At 37.5% G+C, this 22,518-nt stretch overlaps 1 protein-coding gene across 3 annotated transcripts in view; it reads right to left on the bottom strand.

Moving 5' to 3' along the window:
- Positions 1–22,518, bottom strand: part of ACSL4 (acyl-CoA synthetase long chain family member 4) — an 83,520-nt gene that overhangs the window by 30,073 nt on the left and 30,929 nt on the right. For all 3 annotated transcript variants that reach the window (XM_049872059.1, XM_049872061.1, XM_049872062.1), the window contains exon 2: positions 9,139–9,191. The gene's annotated coding sequence lies outside the window, so the exon portion shown is untranslated. The remainder of the gene's footprint in view (positions 1–9,138; positions 9,192–22,518) is intronic.

Here is a 22,518-nt window from a genome sequence, read left to right as displayed (position 1 = left end):
ACAAGAACAAAAGGCTAAGGGAATTCATGAGAGGAAATTGTATCCAGTTGTGGGGGGGACTGGTGAGGGAGGAAGTACAAGGATCAGGAAAGGTTTCACACACACACAAAAAAACCCACAATATTAAGCTAGGCAAGAAGGATGGGTATGCTTTCAAAAGGAGGGGACAAAGATTGGGAAATGAGCACAGTCCTATCAGAGAAAATAAATGGAGGGAAACAGAACAGTAAAGGATGTATTTGAACGACAGCAAGTAGTCTAGCAAAATAGTTCAATGCTTTCTGTGTAAAGTGCCGCTCCACTTTTATGATGGAAATCAAAGGGAAAATTGTATTATTTCATAGTCAACTGCACTAGAATACAGCTATATCATAAAAGACACATGCATTTATTTGATAATTTGGCAACTAGAGTTTAAACACCCTGCTGATGTAGTAAGGGAAAATAAATTGTTCTCTAAAGAAGTCTGGTATCCTGGGGTGGGGGGGGGCAGTGCTAAACTAAGTTAGGAGATCTGGGTTCTAACCTCTTTGTCTGCTGTTAAGTGTTACTTAGAACAAGTTATATAACCTCTCACTTCAAGGCTCTATATCACAGTGGTTTCATCTGTAAGATGGGGATACTGTTTGTATTATCTACTTCATATTGTTGCTGTGAGACTCTTTCATCTTACCCAGCCTAAATTTCATGGGCAATCATTATAATCAGTCTCTGGCATACATCTCCAACTCTCTTGCCTCTCACTTTATTGCATTTACTCAGCCAAACCACAGTCTGGTTAAATCCAGTTCTCTACCTAATCAGCACCTGTACACACGAGGCTGACTGGAGGAAAGCATGACTGTGCAGAATGTCTCACTCTAAATTCATGATTGCTACCTTAAGTGGGTCCTTAGTGCTGTGCGGAAAATACACTGTATTTCACTAGTCTATTCGTTGGTCTGCTCTCCCGGCTGACATAATTTATTCTCTTCAGATCACCAATGCTCTTCATCCTTATTCTCAGCTACTGATCTGGCTTTCTGTTGTGATGGGAAAACTGAAACAATCCAAAGAGAACTTCCATGGGCTCCTACCATTCTATCTACCTTCTCTACCTGCATCTGCAGCCATTAGTTTTTTCTCTCCTGGGGCTATGGATAAACCATGGATGCTCCTGATGGGGCCAATCCCTTCCCTTGTGCACTACACCCTTCCCTATACAAGGATGTCACAATACCACTCTACCAATTTTTCCCGTTCTACTAAATCCTTCCCATCAGCACCATAACTGAACCCACCCGCTGCCGCTGAGTCTATTCGGAATCATAGTGACCCTACAGGACAGAAACCATAGGGTTTCCAAGGTTGTAAATATTTACGGAAGCAGGCTGCCACATCTTTCTACTGCAGAGCAGCTGGTGGTTTTGAACCTCTGGCCTCTTGGCTAGCAGCTGAGCGCTTAACCACTGTGCCACCAGGGCTCCTATCAGCATCATAATAGGTCATTATTTCTTTCATCATAATAAAAAATTCCCTCTCTTGATCCCACCCTCTCCTCCAGCTATAGCCTCATTTATTCTCCCTTCCCTTTTAGGACTCCTTGAAAGAGTTATCTGTGCTGTCTCCCCGTTCTCTGTTCCTAATTTCTCCTGAACCCACTATACCCGGGCTTTTATCACCCTACCACCACCACTCCACAAATTGCTCTAATCAAGGTCATCAATGATTTCCATGTTGTTAAATCTAAAGGTCAATTAAATCTCAGTCCTCATCTTCACTTTGCTTCCAGTACACCACATTCTTCAGGTTTTCTTCATACTTCTCTGGCCATTCCTTTCAGTCTTCTTTGCCGATTCTTCCTTATCTCCTTGACCTCTGATCTATAGTGCCCTAGTGCTCAGTTCTCGAATCTCTTCTGTATCTATACCCACTCACCTGGTGATCTCATTTAATCTCAAAGTTTTAATTTACACCCCTATAATAAGTTCTAAACTCAGTAGTCAGAGTGATCTAGTTAAAATATACGTTAAACTATTCAGTCCTCTGCTCAAAACCTTTCAAAGAATCCCCACATTACTCAGAATAAAGGCTAAAGTCCCTACTGTGATCTACAAGACTACATGATTTTTCCTGTACCCCTTAATATTCTGACTTTATCTCTTACTATGCTTTCCCCTTGCTCCTTATGTTGTAGTCCCATTTGTTCCCTGAGGCTCCCTGGAATATACCAAGAAGATCCTTTCTCAGGGACTTTGCACTTCCTATTCTAGCTGCCTAGAATGTTCTTCCAAGATACCTCACCCACGTCCTTTTTTCTCTTTACTCAGTATCACCTTCCCTGTGAGGCCTTCTCCAGCCACACTCTCTAAAACTGCTCCTCCAACACTTCCCATCCCTTTCCTGCTTTATTTTTCTCCTTAGCACTTAACACTAATATAGTATATGTTTTATTTTTCATGTTTATTGCCTATGTCTTCATTAGAACATATGCTCCAGGAGGCAGAGTTTATGTTTGCTGCTGTGTCTCATTAACAAGAACAGTACAGTTGGGGGCGGATTACTCAATAAGCAAGGTATGCTCAGGCTTGAAACTCATGTGAGATCCTGTACTACAGATTAGTAAGTAAACACAAGGAAGATCCTGAGAACCTTGCTGCGGGTTAATCCACCCGAGTACAGTAAACTTTTGGGTTACAAACGTCTGGTTTATGGTCAACTTGTACTAGCCCTTTAATCTTACGTAATCTGCCCTCATTTTGAAAGGACTGAACCAACCCCTACTCTCAACACAATCTTCATCACAATCACCTTCACTTGCTGCACATGCAGCTTTTAAATCACTGAGGCTTCCAGGCTTTTCTTGCACTAACAAAACAAACAAGAAAACCAAACCCATTGTCAAGTTGATCCCAACTCATAGTGATCCTGTAGGACAGAACAGAGCTGCCCCACAGGGTTTCCAAGAAGTGGCTGGTGGACTTGAACTGCCAACCTTTTGGTTAGCTCCCAAGCTCTTAACCACCGTGCCACCAGGGCTCCAAAGTTAGGCTTATATAAGAACTTATACACCTGTTCTGATTTACCTACAAATTCGACTTAAAGCCAGACTTAAGAACAGATCTCATTCATAACCCAGGAACTGCTTGTACCTGCACGTGTTAACTGTTCAGCAAATTGGTTGCATGAAAATAAGAATATACATGAAATTACTCTGAAACTATAAAGTAAAAATGTATACCAGTACAACAGCCTGAAGGCAAGCAACCTTAGTCATCTTAAAACAAACTTGTCCATGCCAATGACCTAGGAAATAGTATGCTCTTAAGATCACTGATAATTAAAATAAATTTGAACATGTTAGTTGCTTAATAGAAAATATAAAACTGGAAAAACTGCCTGCTGCACAGAGGGAAAACTTGATGCTATAAAAGCATGAAGGTTACACAATTTGTGCTATGTGCGTTTTCACTGATGCCTTTTATGCTGATATGCTGTCCTTCTATGTATGAAGAGGGATACTGCTGTCCCACCATTAGCAGGGCATAAACTCCTTGAGATCAATTTGTATGTCAGTCAGAAAAAGGTGGGGTATCATCTTTAGTTATGGAAGTCACTCACACCTGCTGAAGTTTACTATTCCATATGGGAATCACACTGTGTTTCAGTGTTGTGTGCCACTGAGTCAATTCTAACCCAGAGTGACCTTATCAGACAGAGCAGAACTGCCCCCCAGGGTTTCCTAGGTTGTAATCTTTACAGGAGCAGACTGCTACATCTTTCTCCCACGGAGTGGCTGCTGGGTTCAAACCGCCGACCTTTTGGTTCGTGGCCAAGTGCTTTAACCATTGCGCCACCAAGGCTCCTTGGGAATCACATTAACAGCCATTTTTGAGGCACTGTGCTAAGTCCTTCAGATACATTATCTCATTTAATCCCTCACAGAAACCACTCTGAGGTAGTACCCTCATTTTACAGATGATGTAACAGACTCAGAGAGATTAAATAATTTGCCCAGTGATTTCTCAAAAAGCTAGATATAAAATTATCACGTGACCCAGCAATTCTACCCCTACGTATATACTCAACAAAGATGAAAAAAAGGGTACTCAAACAAATATTTATACACGACTGCTCACAGCAGCACTATCCATAAGAGCCAAAAGGGAGAAACAACGCAAATGTCTATCAACGGATAAAGAGAGAAACAAAACGTGGTACATCCAAACAATGGAATATTATTCAGCCATAAAATGAATGAAATACTGATACATGCTGCAACATGGATGAACCTTGAAAATCTTATGCTAAGTAAAAGAAGTCAGACACAAAAGGTCACATATTGTATGATTCCATCTTAGGAAAGATCCAGAACAGGCAAATGCATAGACACAAAAAGCAGACTGGTGGTTGCCAGGACCTGGGGGAAACAGATATTGAGGAGTGACTGCTTAATGGGTGTGCGGTTTCTTTTGGAGTAAAGAAAATGTCCTAGAAGTTGATATAGGTGGTGGTTGCACAACACTGTGAATGTACTAAATGCCACTGAAATGTACACTTTCAAATGACGAATTTTGTTATGCAATTTCACCCCAATTAAAAACAATGAAGAAACAAAGTAAATAACCTGCTCACAATAACACAGCTAAGGCCTGGCTTGTACCCAGGTCTATCTGATTTTAAGGACTATGCTTTCATGTATATTTCTTATGACCCTGGTCATACTGGTATAATTGCAATAGGTGAGAGTGGCAAACTTTGTGTATGAAGACATCCTGGTAACAATTTTGAGCACTGATCTCTGTTCTACATCCTAAGGCATTTTTTATAGAAGGGAAAACAAAAACAAAAAACAAGAAACCTTTAGATGTCTAGTAAATCTTAGAAGTTGAAGTGGAAATGAGGTGCAATTTTATTTTTTGTTTTTAGGTAAAATTTAATGATCAAGTATTTCATTCCAGTTACTTCAAACCTTCTGAGACAGTTAGGTTAAAGACAAAAAGCATTAGTGATACATTAAGCTCTAATACACAAAGTAAACAAATACTACACACTGATTAAAGTCTGAATTTAAAAAAAGAAATTTTCCCAGAAGTTTGTGACCCAACACCAATTAAAGAATAAAAGAGAAAAATTAATATACTGAACTTGGTTAATGCCGAGACATTTTTTTTTTTCAAAAAAGTTTTAGAAAATAGACTAAACCAAGCAAGGATCCATGCATCTGCCAAGTTGAAACACATAGTAGTGACAAATTAGCTTCATCTGCCCTTGACACACGAGCTTATGAAAATGTAACAAATATCATTTTGAAAATCAACAAATATATAAGTGCTGCTTTAAGAAAACACATTTTCAAGTCACACATTATTTAAGGGTAATTGAATTGGCAAATAAGCAGGAAATCTGTCTTCCAAAAGGATTTCATCTGTATCTACTAAATATTCAATCAGAAAACAATTATAATAAGTTTCAAGAAGAAAAGCACCAAGAGATTAAACAGATAAGAATACATCTTGTACTTTAAAAGATCCTATTTCTAAATACATGTTGCATTACCAAGACTTTTGTGAAGCGGTGGGGTACTTTTAAAAAAATCTTACTTTAATTCATGCACTATTATAACTTCTAAATGATTTTAAAACATATGGAGAAAGCTGAAATACTATGCTAAGAAAGAACAGTTGCACTCGGTTAAAGAAAGCCAACTTGACATGATATATTACAAAGTAATTAACTTAATATTCTAATATTAAAACTGACAAAATATTAATATTTCAAGAAAATAAGGGCATTAAGACTAGCAGGGTTTTTTGCTATCTGACAGGCTGTAAGACTAAATCGTGTGAAATATGTATCAATCTGTCGCTTGGAAGTCTCATCTGACTCAAAACTGTTATACTGCATGAAATACCTTGTACAATCAAACTTTAAACCCAGCTATGCAATAATTACAATACATTTAAAAGCTAAAAAAGCAAAACAAAACAAAAACCTAAGATGACTATATCAAAACCCTACACCAACACATTACACCTGCACTTAGCTAGTTTGACTGAAAACATTTCACAGCTATGACCGATCTTTGGGTGTGTCTCTCACAAGATTAGCAGAACCTGTTTAGTTCATCACCTGAAGAGGTACTGACGCCTGAAGTCGCCATCCTGCCAGACTTTTTCCAGCTTTTGCCAGCAAAGAAAGCACCCCAGCAGCCATGTTGAAGATGCTCTTTCATGATCTAGCATTGAGTTCCCGCCCATAATGCCTTAAAAACATCCCCCAGCATGCATCACATAATGCTTTTACTAGGTCATAGAATGCTATAACTGGAATCCTATCTATATATGTTGAAATGAGGATATCTGGGAGTCAGTGTTGCTGCCTATACATTTCACGGACACCAGGTATAATTACATATAGCTATTCTTCATTGTAAGTGATCACAAGAACAGTGGCTTTTAAGTATGTAGATTTCTAAAGTTGGAAATTCATTTTTTATAATTTAATCCAAATCTTACATTTAAGGGTTTTTGAGTGTAAATTATGCTAGTAAGTAGCACCTACTGGCAAAGTATGATATTACAGTTCAACTTTATTAGACATCATGGAAAAAAAAAAAAAAAACTAAGTTCTGGGAGTTGAATGCTTGGGGAGAAATATGAATGGTTTAGTGCTGTGGGAGGGTGGCAGAATAATTTGTAGAACTTCAAAGTTCTACAAATGCTTCTAAACAGTAACTGCTACAAGTCCCTATAGATAAAACCCTACTACTAAATTAGACTTTACACCATGGTGTTTAACTCCAAATTTGTCTGTAAAGTCTTATACTTATTGGGTGTTTTTTTCTCTAAGGGAACACATTTATGATTTTAACACAACTAAAAAAAAAATTGGGTTACAAAATTTAACTTTAAGGCTAACTCATAGTTACAGCAAGTGTGTTTTAAGTGAGGAATATACAGACTATATCTAGAGGTTACATACATATCTATCTCCTGTCATCTTACATGCTTATTATAATAAAGTAATAGGACTGAGGGCTGGCAACCATGAATGCTGCCAACCATGAGAATAACTAAAAAACTATACCCAGCAGTAGTATTTCCCAGAGGTATCTTTGTTTTATAGGAATTATTTGGCAACTGTCCCTTTGTACCACATGACCCACCTACCACATTTGCTGGAGGAGAAGCCAGTTTGATAGGTTATTTCTTTGTTCATGCATCAGTGTAGTCTTAAACCACTTCTTAGAAAATGGCTAAATAAGTCACCACAATGTAGCACCTGGTCACCATAATGTGAAAATGTATTGTGGTTTAAACAAACAAAAAACCCACTCTGCTCTTCAGTATTAATTATCTTACAAGTGAGACTAATAAAAGAATTCAAAGACAGATAAATTTGTTGAAAAGTGAAATAAAAAAAAATCACCACTAGTATAGAACAAAAAAAAAAGATTTTTTTCTTTTTTTTTAGTATAGAACAACAGTGGCACAGGTATTCCAAAGACAGCAGGTCATTCAAAATGTGCTTTTATCCTTAACATTTCAGAAATTATAGAATTTATAACTAAATAATAAAGCCACACAATGGCCAACTACAAGAAGCCATGGAAAAGTACCCTCCCCCCCCGAGTTAACATCTCCATGATGTTCTCTCTCTGTTAATTTGTTTACCTGACCCATACTTCACTAAGATGAGTAAGGCACAGATGACAAGAGAATTAAGTATTTCTGTTTTCAGGTGTATTTCGGAATACCTGAGGCAAAGCTGTGCCAGCTGCAAGACCCATTTCCAAAATGCCAAAGGGTATCATCCTGAACAACTGGCTAAATGTTCCTGACAATACTTCTGACTACTCCTACTCTTCACCTTTGTACATTTTTTCCCTTCCAAGTCTAGATAAGCTTCGGGCCTATTGCTCTGTGTGTGTGTGTGCATGCGTGTGTGCGTGCATGTGTGTGTGTGTTGTGAGAGAGAGTGCATGTGAATGAGCGTGTGTGTGTAAACAGCATTCTGATGCCTGTAAGATGTGAGGAAAATTAAATAACCTATCAACTTCTGTTTCCTCATCTGTAAAATGAAAAAATAGGATCCAGGTTTTAAGATATCGCAGATCAGCAAAATTTTTAAAAAGAAAAAAAGATGGTAGGGGTACTGCCACAGGGTTAACCAATTTTTTGTCAGGTATGGATACCCACCCACACCCCCCCAAAAAATCCCAAACACAGCAACAACAAACCCTACAATTTACCATCACCTTCATTTCATAAAATAAAGGACACGTTTAACTCCCCGAAATCAGAAGGCTATATCTTACAATAAAAAGTCATCCTTTAAATTGAAAAAGTTCAGCATATTTTCCTCACTTCACTACAGACCAGTATAAACTTTTTCACTGATCAGCATTGGTCTAAAAATCAATGTTTGGGAACCACTGAAGTAGATAATATTCAAGGTCCAAGACTCAAACACTATATTCTAATTTTAGGGTGCTTTGTTGCATTTCTTTTAGCCTATGTTATGGTACACAGCAGATGCCTCAATAAAGGATAATGCTAATACTTAAATTTTTAAAGATCAGAAATATAATCAGCTTGAGAAATAATCTCTAAATCTGAATAAGCTTCAATTTATTGAGGCAAGTATAAATTGTTACCGATTTAACTTCATCAACAATAATGAACTATTTATTGTGCAGTTACTGTGCCAGACACGATGCTAAACACTTACATACACTATCGCCGTTAATCCTTACAAAAAACCCATTTTATATACGCGGAAACTGAGGTGAAGGGGAGCGAAGTAGCTTGCCAAAGATCACACAGCTGATAAGCCTCAGGACTTGGAACTGGAATCACAATCTGTGATTCCATTTTTTTGGCATAATTCAAAGAAAAGGATGATATTTAGATTTTAATTATCACTTCCTTTATATATGAGTGGCAAATGATTGAAACTTTAGAAGTTGCACAGGGTAAAAAGTTTTTCTATATTACTTTTTCATATATTGCCTTTTTAACACAAACGAATATTGGTAGGGTTTTTCCACTATAAAGAGTCAAGATGCCTGTTAATATGGTCAGCGTGCTTAATTTTTTTTTTCCTCAAAAGCTGATAAAATGACAAATTTACAATTTTTAAAGGACAAATACTTACAGATTTCTTCTTTTTTTCTTAAGAAGAACAAGTATATCTTCTGTGATTTCAATCTGCAGAAAGAGACACCAACATTTATGAGTACAGCGACGTGAGAAAAAAAAACAACCCTCAAATGTGGTTTCACATTACCCGTGCATATGATAAGCTAGGTACCAAAGGAAAAACAAGAAGTGCCTGAAGGTGAGTGTCTAACTAGAGGTAGTGCTATTATGATCTCAATAAAGTCGGCAAGACTCTAAGACACAGGACACAGTAGTTGAAACTCTATGGGAAAATATCAAGAAAAAGGAGTCATGTTCTTAATGGTTTTATTTGTACCTTTTACCCCACCACTCCTCCACCATCAGGAGAGGAGCAAATTCAGAGACAATCAATGTCTGACCACAGCAAAACTAGTCAATCTACCAGGGCAGGCATCCCCACCCCCAAATGCCTGCAGGCATCTAGCTATCTTCCCTTCAAAACCAAAAATGAATAATTTCCTTTCAACAATGCCAAATTCAAAATACAGCACTGGTCTAAGTAGAAACCTAGATATTTTCATCTTCCCTCAATTTATGTACAGATCAGTTCTTCAAGATATATGCACCAAGGAGGTTTAGGGTCAGTTTACAGTCAAGGTTGACCTATGCAGGAGATCCAAATACTCAAAACAGGACCTTCAGTAAACACACTGCTTTCTTACATTTCACCAGCACTGAGGGTATACTGGTGGCTCACTGGTTAAGCGCTCAGCTGCTCACTGAAAGGTCGGTGATTTGAACCCACCAGCTGCTCCGAGGGAGAAAGATCCGGCAGTCTGCTTCCGTAAGGATTTACAGCCTTGGAAACACTATGGGGCAGTTCTATTTTGTCCTATAGGGTCACTTTGAGTTGGAATTGACTAGATGGCAATCAGTTTGGTTTTGGTTTTGGTTTTTTGAGGGTGGACTGGACGCAATGCCATGATTCTGAAGAACTAAGGTTTTAGTTCCATCCTGCAGCATTCAGTACCACTTACATATGATTGTGTTATAAAAAGAACTTTTAAAGTGTTTTTTTTTAATCTAGACACCTCAATGGGAGACATAAAAACAAATATCCACATAACTGTAGTCACCACACCAACTTTGTTGTTGTTGTTAGTTGCCGTTGAGTCAACTCTGACTCACAGCGACTTTATACATAATAGAACAAAGCGTTGCCTGGTCCTGCACCATCTTCACGGTCGTTGGTATGTTTGACTAGCTGGTGTTAATTTTGACAGTTAATTTTCCCCTTTGATACTATTAGAAGGAAAGAACAATTTATACCCAGATTTACCACTAACTAACAAGAGTATGCCCCCTCTTTTTTTTTTTTTAATGGAATTACTTTTCAACTTCAAGTTAATAATCTTTAACAGCCCACCTTCGGGGAGGAGGTGCTGAAGACTATCCGCACGTGTCTAAACACAAATGGTTAAGGCTAATTATCAATAGAAGGCATACTATAAGATTGTCTTATTTTTCTCCCAAAGGGCTAACATTTGATATTAACACAAAGAAGAGGGAAAAAACTCTCAATATCCATATTAAAATAACATTCAAAGAGCTCACAAGGAGAATTTTGGAGAAGAAAAACTTCTCTCTCTATATATATACATAAAATTCAATGAACAGCAACCTTCCGTAAAATCATTTAAAGACCTACAGGTGGCAGGGGGTAGGGAGAATACAAAACTACCCACTAAACCCATTGCCATCGAGTCAATTCTGACTCATAGTGACGCTATAGGAGCAGAGTAGAGCTTCCCCATAGAGTTTCCAAGTAGCACCTGGCAGATCTGAACTGCTGACCTTTTGGTTAGCAGCCACAGCACTTAACCACTACGCCTTCAGGGTTTCCAAACTACCCACTAGTTTGCATAATTTGGAAGATAATTTCATCAATAAATATTTGCAAAGGATAGTCAACACTTGACTCTTCGCACTAGGTATGGAGAAGTTGGAAAGGATGATCAAAGGTGTCAGAGAATTCACTCAACTAGATGAGAACACCAGCTTCAATCTTCTACTCATCTCTACTCTCATAGCCCCAAGTCAGTTGGAAGCCTATTCTCAGAGGAGCTTTAATACAAAAGAAAGGTATAATTTTTCTCTGTGCCCGAAATCTTAAAGGACATTTCTTTCATTATAAAAAAAAAGAAAAAAATGACTATCCAGTAGATGAAAGATAACCAAATTACATTTTCTAACCTAACCTAATTGAGTTTTTTTTACACAATAGAAAAATGGACCGTGCATTCGCCTCTCGCCTAGCATCCTCCCTACAAACAGCACCCTTCTCCTAAAGTCATTCTATTAAAATAAATTGAAGAAATAATTTAATGTAAGAGAAATAAGTAGATTACCACCACACAGATGAGCAGGAAGAGAGATGAATTTGTTAAAATTATAATGCCATCTTTTTGTAACATAAGGAAATGGGAAAGCCTTAGCTTGGCAGATTTTTTAACAGACTGAGGCATTACAGATTCTTATTACTTAACTGTAATCTGGTGGCATGAAAAAAAGATTACGCAGCTTTAAGAGTTCGTCATCTTATGATTAGGGAATAAAGCAGCACTGAGAAAGCCTGGCTCACAGAATGCAAGGGAGCAAAACTGTGTCCATGCAGCTCATGGGAGATTAAGTAAAAGGTCATCCAAATACAAGGCACTGTCATTCAACTTCAGACAACCCTCGTATTTGGGGACAGACTTAAAACAAACCATAAATGTGGTTTTTTTTTTTTCCTTTCTCTGCAAATAAGTTAAGTTAGTCTGTTAACCAATATTTGGAAAACATTATTCTAGAAATAAAGTCTACACTAAACTTGTGATAGCAATCTGCTGGAAATGTTTCAAGCATGATGCATCTTTATGTAGTACTTACTGTCTCGAGGACCAAACTTAGTAAGTTTAAAATAGAATGTTTGAGAAAAGAGTGGAAAATATTAACCAAGTCCTTAGCATTTCGTCTTCAAATCTAAATGAAAGTCAGTTCTGGTGAGCACCTTTCAAAATAATTTTCCTAAGCAATGGTCTTTTACTGGTCTTGTTTTAGATAAATATAACATACATCATATACTGGCAAGTGCTAGTAGATATAACTGGTACCCTGGCGGTGCAGTGGTTGAGAGCTTGGCTGCTAACCAAAAGTTCAAATCTACCAGCTGCTCCTTGGAAACCCTATGGAGCAGTTCTACTCTGTCCTATTGGGTCTCTATGAGTCGGAATGGACTCGACAGCTACCTTTTTTTTTTTTTTTTTAAGTATTATGTTGGTTATTGTAGGTGAGAGGAATACAGGTGATTTATCTATTTTTAATTTTTTAAATAGATTTTTATATTCCTTGTGCTGAGAAGTATTTTCCAAAATTTCCACAAAGAAAAAAGGTACACTTTAAAATTTGACCAAAGAAATTACAAAGGAACAACAAAATGACTCATTTAAAACATGATTATACAACTGTTGTAAAGTCAGTCAAGCTACTGGAAGTTACTGCTCAGAATCTAAACTCTGGCAAAATCTTTTTTCCCCTCAAGAATGTATGTGAATGAGTATGGCTGGTACAGGAGACTTAAATGGTCGTAAGATTTTAGGTGACTTGATTCAGAAATATTAAATTATATGTAAAAACTGTCACAACCTAAGTAAAACCACCACAAACCTTTGTGTACACTGTATACTATACATGTGTTTCTGTACACACACACATTGTATAGAGATAATTCCAGCCTATCATAGTCTAGAATGAAGCCAAATGGAAAAGTTAGATAATTTTTAAAGAAGTATTTAAAAAATAATCAAATATTACAGGATATATAATACGAGAAGTCAAAGTACCCTTTCTAAATTATCCAAGCCCCTAGACAGGCGGGTACCTGTCATGGATCGAATAAAAAAAATAGTGTCCCCAAAAATATGTGTCAACTTGACTGGGCCATGATTCCCACTATTGTGTGGTTGTTCTCCACTGTGTGATCTGAGGTAATTTTTCTACATGTTGTAAATTCTAATCTCTGCCTGTGGTTAATGAGGCAAGAGGATTAGGGTGGGATGTAACACCCTTACTCAGGCCACAACCCTGATCTGATATAAGGCGAGTTTTCCTGGCTAGCATCACCTTCTATCTTATAAGAGATAAAAGGAGAGAAAAGCAAGCAGAGAGAGGGACCCTCAGTACCACCTTGCGGGAGGAGCCAGGAGCGGAGTGCATCCTTTGGACCCAATGTCCCTGTACTGAGGAGCTCTTAGACCAGGGGAAAATTGATGACAAGGACCTTTCCCCAGAGCTGACAGAGAGAGAAAGCCTTCCCCTGGAGCTGGTACCCTGAATTTGGACTTTTAGCCTCCTAAAATATTAGAGAATAAATTTCTGTTAAAACCATCCACTTGTGATATTTCTGTTACAGCAGAATTAGATAACTAAGACAGTACCCTTGTGAACTTTTTTCTAAGCATATTCTAACACACACACAATTTTAAGCAGAAACTGAACCATACTAATCTAAACTGCTTTGCAATTTGCTTTTTTTTTTTAAAAAATAAAGACTGACTCTCTTAACATGTCTTTCTATGCCAGAACGCATAGATCTACCCAATACTTTTTAACAGTTCTATGGTATTCTATTGCATGACCATATCACAAATAAGTCTAACCAGCCCTGGTGGCACATGAGTTAAGTGCTCAGCTGCTAACGGAAAGGCTGACGGTTTGAATCCACTCGGCGGCTCTTTGGGAGAAAGACTTGGCGATCTGCTTCTGCAAGGACTATAGCCAAAAAACCCTCTGGGGCAGTTTTACTGTTACATGGGGTCTCTATGAGTCGGAATTGACTCAACGGTATCCAACTGATAACAATCTTTCATACTGATGGACATGATGGATTTTTTAATTTTTTTCACCATTAAAAATATAATAATAAACATCCTAATCAACACACTTATGCCAGTGCTTCTATAGGATATATTTCTAGCAGACTTGCTAAGTCAAAAGAGTACTGCCATTTAGATTTTAATCTATTAAAATCTGTTCTCCAGGTCTAGAGTGACACACCAGTAGCAATGAACACGCTCAGCACCCCAATCTTGAGTTTCCAGATACCATTCTCTGATAAAAGGAACCAGGGCTCCTTGGAGTAGTGGTTGATTCCAGTGCTGGGACAGGAAAAACACAAGATGAATCTGGCATTTTCTGGTGCCAGAAAAGTAAGGAACTACTTATAAAAATTAAAAAAAAAAGATAAAGACACGTCAAAAGGACACAGGAACCAACCTGAAAGAACTCTCAATGGTTAAAACTGGAGTAACAGAAAGAAATAACAAAGGTATTAGATTATACCTCAAAGAATGAATACCCACGATTCCATACTAATATAAATAAATGGTTCAAAAAATAAATAAATGGGGGAAAACGGGCAAATCTCCCTAACAGAAAAATTATAATTAATAAATGTAGAAGAAATAATGGGAATTTGTTGTTGTGTGCCGTTGAGTCAATTCTGACTCATAGCAACCCTACCAGACAGAGTAGAATTGCCCCATAGGGTTTCCTAGGCTGTAATCTTTATGGGAGCAGATTACCAGGTCTTTTCTCCTGTGGAGCCACTGATGAGTTTGAACTGCCAACCTTTTAATTAGCAGCCGAGTGCTTTAACCACTGTGCCACCAGGGCTCCTATGAGGGAAACAGAAAATTTCAATTAGAACACCACAGTAATAACTGCTATAAACAAAATCCATCAGTGAATGCTAACATTAGTGAAAATAGTTTAAGGTTGAAACTGTATGTCTTCATGGTTTGAAAGTATCTCCCCTGAAATATTAATATAGTATTAATAATATTAATTACAAAAGAAAATTTAATAACATTAATATGGAGAAACATGGTTGACACCACCTTAACCAAGTGACCAAAGTTAATATTACCAGTAATAAGGCATATGGCTATAAGGTACCACCGATACGATGCACCAAGAAGGGCACGACATCACGACCACGATATTCTTGCCAAAAATATATAACCTTAATTTAAACATGAGAAAACATAAGCTTAAATCAGGGACATTCTACAAAATAACTGATCAATAAATACTCTTCAAAACTGTCAAGGTCATGAAAGACGAAGACTGAGGAACTGTCACAGATTGGAAGAAACTAAGGAACCATGACAACTAAAACAATGAGGGATTCTGGATTACATACTGGAACGGAAAAACGACGCTGGTGGAAAAGACAGTGAAGTTCAAATGAAGTCCCTAGTTAATAGTATTGTGTCAATATTAATTAGTTTTGATCATTGTAATAATGTAAGATGTCAACATTAAGGAAAACTGAATGAAGGGTCTATGGAAACGGTATACTATTTTTGCAAGTCTTTTATAAAAGTCTGAAATTATTTCAAAATAAAAAGTTAAAAATGCCTTCTAAAAAAGAATGAATGTACCCATTTCACATTGCCACCAGGAGTATATTTATGGGCCTACTTCCCCACATCCTCTCGACACTGGATTTAACTGTTTCATAGGTGTCAAAAAAAGAAAAAAAAAACAACACTTTCAATTCGACTTTTTTTTACTATTAACAATGGAGCCCTGGTGGTGTAGTGATTAAGAGCCTGACTGGTAACCAAAAGGTCGGCTGTTCAAATCCACCAGCGGATCCTAGGAAACCCTACGGGGCAGTTCCACTCTGTCCTATAGGGTCACTATGAGTCAGAATCAACTCGTAACAACATAACTGAATTTCTTCTATGAATGACTTGTTCAAGTCCTTTGCCCATTTTTTTACTTTTTTTTTTTAATTATTGATTTATAAGGGCCCTTTGTATATTCAGGAAATAAGTGCTTCATCTGATGTATTGCAAATATTTTTCCTAGTATGCCATTTCTCTTTGTCTTGGGTATTTCTTTTGGTCAAATATTGGTTTTTAAATTTTAAGTGTAAAGTGTGTCAATATTCTCCTTTGTGCTTTCTGGGTCATTTTCCCACTTCAAAAATATAAATTATTCTGTCAGATATCCTGCAAGTGTGATTGCAGGTCAAAGATACATCTTTTTGCTGGTGGTGTAGTGGTTAAGTGCTACGGCTGCTAACCAAAGGGTCGGCAGTTCGAATCTGCCAGGCACTCCTTGGAAACTCTATGGGGCAGTTCTACTCTGTCCTGTAGGGTTGCTATGAGTCGGAATTGACTCGACAGCACTGGGTTTGATTTGGTTTGATTATGGGGGGTTGGGGGGGGGACTCTTGATATATACTACAAAATTACTTTCAAGAAAGAATATACCTAGTTATACTCTCATCAGCAGCACTAAATATTTTACTATAAAATAACTTCATTAATTTAATAGGCAAAAGTATGTTATCTGTGCGCTATTCAAAAGAAACCACTTAATATCTTAAATAAAAACTATTTCATACTCACATTCTCTCAAGTTTTCTTGCTTCAGAGACTTTATTCATGCCCTGCTAACTACCCAGCATTCTGTTCAAAAGCCACCTTTTCTGGAATGCCTTCACTAATATTTCTAGCTAAAATTTCCTGCCTTTTTTTGAACTACTACAGAGTTTCCTTTAGTACTTCTCTAATAGCTATTACCCCCTGTATCATTCAATTTCTCTTACTTATTTAAACTATAAACTCATTCAGAGCAAGGATTGTGTCTTACTTATCTCTGTATCCCACTTTGGCTTATAAATAGGAGGCATCAAATATTTGTTGGAATGGATAAGAGAAATAAATTAACACTTGTCAAAGAATCAGCTGGTTTATGCCATTAGTTTTTCCCTCACAATTAATATCGGTCTTCATTTCATTTGCTTGTAACTATTTTTAAGCTAGGATTGTTTTAGGTTATCACGTTCAATATATATTTTGGGAAAGTACTTATTACACAAAGCTACCTTTTTTTAAAGAATTTTTAGAATGATGATAATCTATTTTAGACAAACAGAAAATCCTTGGTTCTAATCATAGCCCCTAAATTACTTTTCAGTGCCAGGATAACATACCTTAAATCGTGTATCACTGACAACAGTAGGTATAGTTAAATGTGCAGCATTCTTGGGGTACAGTTCTTTAAGTTTTGTTTTATCATTTTGAAGCAATGCTTATTTATACTAGACCCATAGTCTTTACCAAAGCTAAAAAGCAGGGCTTCCAACCTGTTTATTCATGTTTGAACCCCTGCTGAGAATCTGCCTTTCTAACCAACTCCCTGCTGAGAATTTCCATTTCTACTCCAGAAATACTGAATCAGAATCTACCTTTTAACAAGATCCTCAGGTGATTCTTATGCATAACTTCCCGGGAACTTGTTAGAAATGCAAGTTCTCACCACAGGTTCAAACCAGAAGAAACTGTTAGAAGCCCTGGCTCAAAGACAGTCAGTCCAGTTTGCATGCCAAGAGAAACATTCTGTTATGGATTGAATAGCGTCCCCCAAAAATGTGTGTGAACTTGGCTAGGCCATGTTTCCCAGTATTGTGTGATTGTCCATCTCTTGCAATTTTCCTATCTGTTGTAAACGAGGCAGGATTAGAGGTAGTTATGTTAATGAGGCAGGACTCAATCTACCTTGAGTCGATCTCTTTTGAGATATTAAAGAGAAGCCAACAAAGACAGGGGGACCTCTTACCACCAAGAAAGTAGTGCCAGGAGCAGAGTGAATTCTCTGGACCCAGGATACTTGTGCTGAGAAGCTCCTAGAACAGGGGAAGACTGAAGACAAGGACCGTCCTCTAGAGCCCACAGAGAGAGAAAGCTTTCCCCTGGAGCTGAATTTGGACTTCTAGCCTCCCAGACTGTGAGAGAATAAATTTCTCTTTATTAAAGCCATCCACTTGTGGTACTTCTGTTATAGCAGCCCAAGATAACTAAGACACATTGCAACCTAGCTAATAATTCTATTATCACCCATTTGGCTATATAACTTCTTACAGGCCCTAGAATTAGTGTGATAAATAAGAAAAATATATAACAAGTGACCTAACCTATGTGAATACCAGACTTCACCAGGGGCAGGAAAATAAACTACATGCGTACAGATTCCACTCCTCACTTACAAAGTTGTAGGGTTTCAGAGCTGAATTAGGCTTCAAAATGAGGGTAGTCAACTAGTGTTACCAAAGAAGCTAAAATAAGGACTGCTTTCTAGAACATTAGGAAAGCACTCTATGTGCCTCCTTGTACAGTAAAATGAAGAATTTCTTTCTAACTGGTTTTGATTATAGCTTTACTCTTAAGACCATCATGAGAGACTAGATAAGTGAAGAATGTGAGAATATAATAAAACAAAAAAACCATAGAAGCACTCCTAATCTCTTGGTTACCTAGGATGAAACTAAACAACAGTATCAAGAGTGAACAACACACTCTCTTTAAAACCTTCAATATATCGATTGCATTAAATAAGATTTTAAGTCATAAGTATCAAGAGATCATACTTTATTAGTCAGCTAAGACTGGGGTTTTTTAAGATGTAGCTTGACTATTATGATAAACCACTGGTGGGAAACAAGTTTCAGTGTATGCGAACTGCCTTCACATTGGTTAATTCTTTACTCGGGGGATCAAAAATCGTACAATACTGGTTTTGTAAATATTTTGCAAAAAAAGAGATTATATAATATCAAATAATGAACTTACCAAATCCTTTTCTTCCAAGTTTATTCAAGATCTTGATACATGGATGTATCCAAATTTACAAGGTTTTAATGACAATATCAAAGACCTGAACAATACTTGTAGTTTTTGCTACTTCAAGTGATCCTGATGAGAAAGTACTCCTGAGTAACAATCAAAAATTTCCACAAAATTTGTGTAATTTTTGCCAGAAGTTAAGTTTTATTTTTAAAAATGAACAAAAAAAAAATGAGTCCTGATAAACATACACACAGAAATGGCTAACATTTTGATTAATAAGCACTCAAAGAGCAATATCGTTAGGAAAAAGAATTAGCACTTTCTCTATAATAAAATTGAGACTGAGAATTTTTTTATATTTATAGAACGTATCAACCCTTAGGGGTAAAATATGGTCTGTTCCAATGTTTGCCAAAGTATCATCTAGAGCCACTAGTTCTTTGCAGTACTAGTTTATAATATTACATCCACCGTTTCACTTCTGTCATGAATAATTTATATTTTATTAAAACATAAAGCAATGCTCTGGGGTTCCATCAATAGTGCCAATTAAGAAAAAATAAATTACCTGGTGTTGCCAAAGGTATACAAAATACATTTTTATATACTGCTGACTGAGATGTAAATTGGTAGAAGCTTTATAGAAAGTAATCTGGCAATTTCACTTTCTACTTCACCATACTTATTCAATCTGTATGCTGAGCAAATAATCCGAGAAGCTGGACAATATGAAGAACATGGCATCAGGATTGGAGGGAGAATCATTAACAACCTGCGATATGCAGATGACACTACTTTGCTTGCAGAAAGTGAGGAGGACTTGAAGTGCTTACTGATGAAGATCAAAGACCAAAGCCTTCAGTATGGATTACGCCTCAACATAAAGAAAATAAAAATCCTCACAACTGGACTGATAAGCAATATCATGATAAATGGAGAAAAGATTGAAGTTGTCAAGGATTTCATTTTACTTGGATCCACAATCAATGCCCATGGAAGCATGGGAAGAAATCAAAAACAACGTATTACATCAGGCAAATCTATTGCAAAAGACCTCTTTAAAGTGTTAAAAAGCAAATATGTCACTTTGAGGACTCAGGTGTGCTTGACTCAAGCCCTGGTATTTGCATTTGTCTCATATGCATGAGAAAGCTGAACAATGAGTAAGGAAGATGCCTCTAAATTACCTTGTTGGTGAAAAATACTGAATATACCATGGTCTTCCAGAAGAACGGACAAATCTGTCTTGGAAGAAGTACATCCAGAATGCTCCTTAGAAGCCAGAATGGCCAGACTTCATCTCACGTACTTTGGACATGCTATCAGGAGGGACCAGTCCCTGAAGGACATCGTGCTTGGTAGAGGGGTGAGTGATAAAGAGGAAGTCCCTCAACGAGATGGACTGACACACTGGCTGCAACAATGAGCTCAAACATCGCAATGATTGTGAGGATGGTGTAAGACTGGGCAGTGTTTTGTTCTATAGTACATAGGGTTGCTATGAGTCAGAACTGACTCGATGGCACCAAACAAGAACTTCTAGGAATATCCTAAGGCAATAATCAGAGATGCACATAAAAAAGTATACAGGATAGTCTTCGTTGTATTATAGATAACAGAGAAAAATTAGAAACAACTTCAAATGTTCAACAATTAGGGAACTGGCAAAATACTGTATCCGTATGATCAAATACTATACAGCCACCAAGTATAGCATTTTTAAAGAATATTTAAGGATATGGGACAATGTTGAAGATCAATGAAGTGAAATGGGTTATAAGATGAAACCTATATGAATACACAATTATCAATATAATACTAACTTTTAAAATCTATGTAGGCTATAAACCAAAAGGTTAATCTCAGAGTCGTGGAATTACAGGTATTTTTTAGTTTTATCCTTATAGTTTTCCTGCATTTTCTAAAACTTCTACAGTGAATATATTACTTTTACCACATAAAAACAAAGCAGAACATGTAGCACTAGCCTTTCAATTAATTCTAGTGTGTATCTGTGTATGTGTGTGCTGACCAGTGAACTGAATATGGCCCCTAAGGTGTCTGGCCCTGCACAAGTGGCAAAGTGATGCTGTAAAAAGAGCCAAAAGTTGATTTTAACTGCACTAAGGGCAACAGATTAGACACTTCTGTTTTTGAACTGGACTCAAAGTAAAATAAACTCTCATGTAATATAATCTATGGGCTAAATAAAATGAAGATTCTTTTTTCCCACTGTTAGCCACAATGTTAAATGTTTCCTGAAGCTGGGCATCTTTGTGGTCCCCTGTGGCAAAAACTATTACCAGGAAGGGAATAGGTGTACAATCACAAGGGGTTCCTCTCAGATGAAAATCCAATTTCTTTAAAGCCCACAGTTGCACTCGCTTATCCTATTTAAACAAGCAGGAACCCAAATGCCAGATGATATTTGCATAAGATTTAATAGGTACCACTTCACACTCTTCTCCCTCACAATGAAAACGTTTTTCAGCTGACCAGAGTCAGCCCCTAGGGGGAAAGAGGCTTGCCTCCACCCAGGAAAAGGTATCACACTAAAGGCACCAAAATGGGGATCACCTCATTAATGTCTGTGATTAACATATCCAGAGTGCTGCTTTCCACACAGGTGATCAGACGGGTGGGTGGTGGAGAGCAGGGACTTCAGAAGTACCCATATCCTGTTTACAACCTGAACCCTGGGACCGAAGTACCCATATCCTGTTTACAACCTGAACTCTGGGACCAAATACTCAAACTTCAAAGGATATCACCTTACCTCATGCTGCCCTGCTTCAGACATTCCAATCATCTGTGATATCACATTACAAGTGTATACTAGCAGAAAGAAGTAGGAGGCAGATAAGGCTGAATCATTTCTTTCCTTCCAAGTTTTTCATTTCAAAATGTTTTAGGCAATGGTAAAGTATCCATTAAGTAATCTCACTTCCTGTAAGGTCCGCATATCTAGGAATGTTCTGCAATACCCTCTACTGGGCTTAGCAGCACGAAGTTCACAATTCTAAGAATTATAAAAAGAACACAGCTGCTGCACATACCCTTCAATACAATATACAATAATATATACACTCAAAAATAATGTTTTTACTCCGAAATAAAGGGCAATCTATCTGTCGTTGTTGGTTAACCGGGTGGAGCCACGGTTTCTTAAGCTAAGCTTATAAACTCGATCCCTATATGAATGGGTTAAAATGAGGATGATGACATTTTCCAGCTTGCCAAGGATTTGGTTTATGCTTTATGCCTGGTATCCCAGCATAATTATTAGTAGAGTCCCCTTTCTTTTGCAAAAACATCCCTAGTGATTACCCTAGTTATAACCCTAACTCTGGTTCTACAGAGAACAAGGCAAGAAGCCAACCTTAAACTTAAGTTTCTGTTCCCCTGCTAGGCAGTAAGCTTCTTAAAGGCAGAGGTCATGTCTCTCTCAATAACCTCTGTAATCCCCAGTATTGGCACACAGTGTTGTTGTCGTTAGGTGCCGTCGAGTCGGTTCCGACTCATAGCGACCCTATGCACAACAGAACGAAACGCTGCCCTGTCCTGCGCCATCCTTACAATTGTTGTTATGCTTGAGCTCATCGTTGCAGCCGCTGTGTCAATCCACCTTGTTGAGGGTCTTCCTCTTTTCTGCTGACCCTGTACTCTGCCAGGCATGATGTCCTTCTCCAGGGACTGATCCCTCCTGACAACATGTCCAAAGTATGTAAGAC

The sequence above is a fragment of the Elephas maximus genome, chromosome X (genome assembly GCF_024166365.1).
Source record: "Elephas maximus indicus isolate mEleMax1 chromosome X, mEleMax1 primary haplotype, whole genome shotgun sequence".
Lineage (NCBI taxonomy): Eukaryota > Metazoa > Chordata > Mammalia > Proboscidea > Elephantidae > Elephas > Elephas maximus.
Note: the sequence above shows the minus strand (reverse complement) of the source record. Positions and strands in the feature narration are given on the sequence as shown.